This window comes from Etheostoma cragini, chromosome 9 (assembly GCF_013103735.1).
Source record: "Etheostoma cragini isolate CJK2018 chromosome 9, CSU_Ecrag_1.0, whole genome shotgun sequence".
Taxonomy (NCBI): domain Eukaryota; kingdom Metazoa; phylum Chordata; class Actinopteri; order Perciformes; family Percidae; genus Etheostoma; species Etheostoma cragini.
The window spans coordinates 16,998,279-17,002,669 of NC_048415.1; the positions used below are offsets into that span (position 1 = coordinate 16,998,279).

The 4,391-nt window shown below is 39.1% G+C and overlaps 1 protein-coding gene across 1 annotated transcript in view; it reads left to right on the forward strand.

The window, feature by feature from the left end:
- The first annotated feature begins 445 nt into the window (after positions 1-445).
- Positions 446-4,391, forward strand: part of elovl1b (ELOVL fatty acid elongase 1b) — a 14,929-nt gene continuing 10,983 nt past the window's right edge. The window contains exon 1 of the mRNA XM_034881407.1: positions 446-695. The gene's annotated coding sequence lies outside the window, so the exon portion shown is untranslated. The remainder of the gene's footprint in view (positions 696-4,391) is intronic.

A 4,391-nucleotide genomic window follows, 5' to 3' on the forward strand; every position in this document is an offset into this window, starting at 1 on the left:
ATTGAAAAGTACAGTGCTTTTCCTTCAAAAATAAGGACATTTCAATGTGACCCCAAACTTTTGAACGGTAGTGTATATGTATATATTTTTTAAATATCCTGTTCAGTGTGCCTGGTGGAAAATAAAATCTAAACAAAAACGTATAAAAGGTGGGGGCCAATAGGCCTTGCTCAGGTGTGCTTTTAGCTTATTATTTTGTTGCAAGTGGTATGGTTATGGACATTTTTGTTTAATACTTAGGTTTTTATATGTGCCTATTTTGGTGGTAATATGATGGCATGCCATCTATACTTACTTCTGCGTTTTTGCACTCTTTACATCAAAGACCAAAATGGAGTGTGGATGTGTACCAGAGTTTAGATATCCACTCCCATCAGGAGCAGCACAACTGGTCACAGGAAGATTCAATTAGGAAGAGGAAGGAGGAAGCCACTTAAAAAGCTTAGTCTGTTAGAATGAAGCTGCCGGGGATTTTGTATTGGTGATGATTGACATTGGATACAGTGAGTCTGTTACGTCCATATTAGGCGACCAACTCACAGCAATACAGAGATGACTCCACCTTTTTCCAGCTTCATCAAAGGGGTTGCGTCGAGAGATTTAAGCGGAAAGGAAGAGGAAGCAGAGCTGACTTCACGCTGTCGCTGGTCGAAGTTATCAGCCGGATTTCGACAGTTTTCGCACGTTAATTTCAAGTGAGTACTTTCTAACAGTTTTCATCTATAGTAATTTAACAGTTTGCAATGTGTACGCAACGAGGTTTTACTTCATGGTGTGTTTATTTATTCATTTGAGCATTGCCAATTTCCGTAACGTCATATTCAAATTACATTCACTCATGTGGGTTAACATGTGTTTTTTTTATTAATAATAAGATTAGTTTAGACGTAGACTAGTTTGCTGTAAATAAAGAATAGATTTTGGATGCGTTTTGTTGAGTGGGCGCGAGTCACCTATGACCTTGTGCACGAAGGTGTTGCGCCCAAAAGTGTACCCCCTGTGTAGTTTGGTGATTACATTTGCACACCAAGTAGTTTAGCTGTTTTGGCTATGGGTGGTTCTGTATCGGTCTGCTTCTCATCACTTGCACCTGTGCTGTGGACAAAGAGCACATTGACAGCCTCTGCTCAGTGGCTATTGTTACTCTGCACTTTGAAGGCAGATGGTAATGATGTCAATGATTGGAAGTGATAAAGATAACTCAAAGATGTGTGGATGCTTGTTTAACAACTAGGTCATGAATTAGCACATGTAGTTTCAGACGAGTGGATCACAAGTAAAACTTATCCTGCTGGCCAAATGGTATAACGATAACTATCTAACGGTTCAGCCTCGATTTCACAAAGCAGCATCTGAGCCAGAGGTACATCCCTAGCAGCTTGTTTTCAGCTCATGGTGGGCCCAGTTTGACTCGTGTAATGTCAGAGAGACACATACTGTATTTGAAAATGGGTCCCGTTATCTTGCAAGCAAAATAGTTTTTAAGACTGGTGTTTCTTTAGATTAGTTTTTAAATGTTTTAGCTGAGTATTTTTCTATGTCCCAGGCTACATTTCATGTGATTTGACTGTGTTAAACACTATCTACTTCATAAGTTATATAGCATACAGGCTTTTTTTTGTTTGTTTTTTTAGACTGTAGTATTTTGTTCCAGTGAAAAACAGTGAACTCATTTGAATAAGAGGTGGAGTTGAACTTTCGACCAAGTGATTCCAAATCCATGAGTCAATATTCATTTTTTCATACATCATCATAAAGATAACATTCTCGATAATGTTGTCACACACCTCGTTTATTGGGTGCAACAGTATTAGCCATGTCAAACTCTTGTTTGATTTCACCATTCTGGGAGAAAGACAGAACCAACCGCACCCAATTTTTTACAATGCACAATGAATTAATCAATCAGTTTTATTGGTCACATGAAATCGTAGGTGCAATTCCAGTAACATGTAATCCCATCAGCTCTTTCAACTTTTGCATGATTCACCATAAAGCAGAATAAGGCCATCAGATTGGCACAATGATAAAGAGTTGCCCGGTTGAGGCACTGGAAAGAATACTGTGAGGCTGTAATTGTTTTACCACAAAAGTTAGTTCCATTGACATCAGAATATGATCCAGATACAAGTACTTCATTTTTACAGCCGACGCATGTCGTGCTAAGATGACACCGTGTACATGGCCACTTTTGAATTAAAACACTTGTTTGTGCAATGCGTCAATAAACTGTTTGCACATTGAAAACAATTAAAGAAATAATTTTTATTATTAAAAAAAAGTCCAAAATATGTTGCAGGGGACCCTGATCTCCTCTCTCGTACTGGCTAGCCCTAACTCAGATGTTGCCCTCCAAAGGCAGATTATGACTCACTTATTCTGTGTAGACATGTAAACATTAGCTGTATAACTACCGACTGTGGGATGGAGACAAAGAGCCTCAAGGTCAGCAAGCATTGTGACTTTTACCACTCCAGCGTTGCGTGTTGTTTTGACTTCCTCAACTTCCAAAGTCAACACCCACTCTGAAGGACTCCAATTTAAGGCAGGTTTCAGCCAGTTGAAATGACTTAATGCACTCTTAAACCCTAAAACTCTTTAAACCAGGTTGTTCCTCCAAGAAAGCTTTTGCAAGCTGAGCTGGGTGTGTCCATGCAGCAGTCAAACTTCCCACAGTTGAGCGTTGTCTTGTCCTGTTGGTTACTGAGCAGCTGGAGCAAAGTGCTGGGCTCGATAGCGGAAAATATTAGTCGTGCATGTTTCCCTCACCACATATTTCCCAACCAGGCTGGTGTTAAAAGGATCCTTGTCACTTGTGGGTGACTTCCCTGAACGCAAACTGTCACTCTTTGCCTGCTTACTTGTCCGTTAACTCTGCCCATGTTTGCTTTGTCCGTTGAATAATGTTAAGGAAGTTACAAATGCCAGTAGGGGTTCAGTTGAGGATACCGGTATCTTTTACAGCTGCACCTTGATACTAAGTTTGAGACAGTGTTGCTTTCATACAGTATACAGCTTGTCTAGTGTAACTTCCAATCCACTCCCCCACTTATGCATTTTTGTTTCATTGGATTGAATTGACTTTTCACACAAACTGACAGTTTAGTCTAGAGTGGACTTATCTTTTAACACTGACCGCTGGTTTGCAGTTTCCCCCGTTAAAAACAGCAGTTGGGAAGTCGGTGATTGGGCCGTGGGCAGAATTTCAACTTTAAGTTTGAATCCACATGAACCAACGCAGCAGTAGTATTTGGCAATACAGCATGTGCTTCAGTGTGAATTTACCATTTAAAGCTGCTTTTTAGTGGCTGTAACAATAGTCGAAGGTTTTGATTAAACAGCTTGCCCAAGGACAATCTATGCACTTATTTAATAATATATCAAATCCACAGAAATGAAGAAGTAAAACCAGGGTGGTTATGCACAAGTTAAATTCAACACTAGGGTGTAATAACTTGGTAAATAGCTCTAACATGGTTTAACTTGTCTGAACAGTGCAATGACACAAAGGAAAGTTTAGTGACAGAATAATATTACATTTGTGGTAGTGGCTGACCGGGGTGGGCATTGGAAATAGTCTTGATGGCCTGGAGATGGCTGTGTGTTTTAACCAGAATGCCTGGAGAGGTGGCCACATGTTAAGGTGTGTTTTTAGTTCTATCAGTGACTGGTTAGGTTTTTTTATTTTTTTTTATCTGATCCTGTAATTACTACTTTGCCTGTTGTTGAGTAAGGTTATAAAAGCTGCATCATGTTTTATTTGGAACTTCAGACCAAAGGTTAGATTTAGAAAAAACTAACCAGTTATTACAAATTGTAAAAATATAGATCTGTTTCAGATGTTGGCACAGCTGGCTATTGTTTTCTCTTTCTCTCTGTCAAATGAGTCAGATTAGAAAATTGCAGTAGTATATTTACTAGGGCTTTGTTAAACACATGTTCATGTTTAAAGCTACCAAGAGGAAGTTCCTGTCATAGTAGCATGTTAGGTATTCTTGGTAGACCGATTTGTCATTCCAGTCGTGGTTACGTCTTGCATAATAATCCCAACCTTTCTACTGGGCCAGGTTCATACTTGACCCAGATGTCATGTCTGGAGTTGTTGTGTTGAGTTTGAGCATGCTCTCCCATCAGACACTTAATAGGGCACACGCCCTAGAAAAAGAACTCTGTTTTTTTTTACAAAAATGTGTTAATCCCTTTCTGTGTTTATTGGGCAAATGATAATGAAATGAAACAATTATTTCAATTGGTCTGGGTTGCATGGAAAACCATCCAGATGTTCACCATTTAACTTGGGAGGAGCATAGTTAAGTTTTCTGATTGGAAAACATGGGGAAAAAGTAATTGAGTTGCCTTTTTTTTTTTTTTTTTTTTTTGTTAATGGAGTG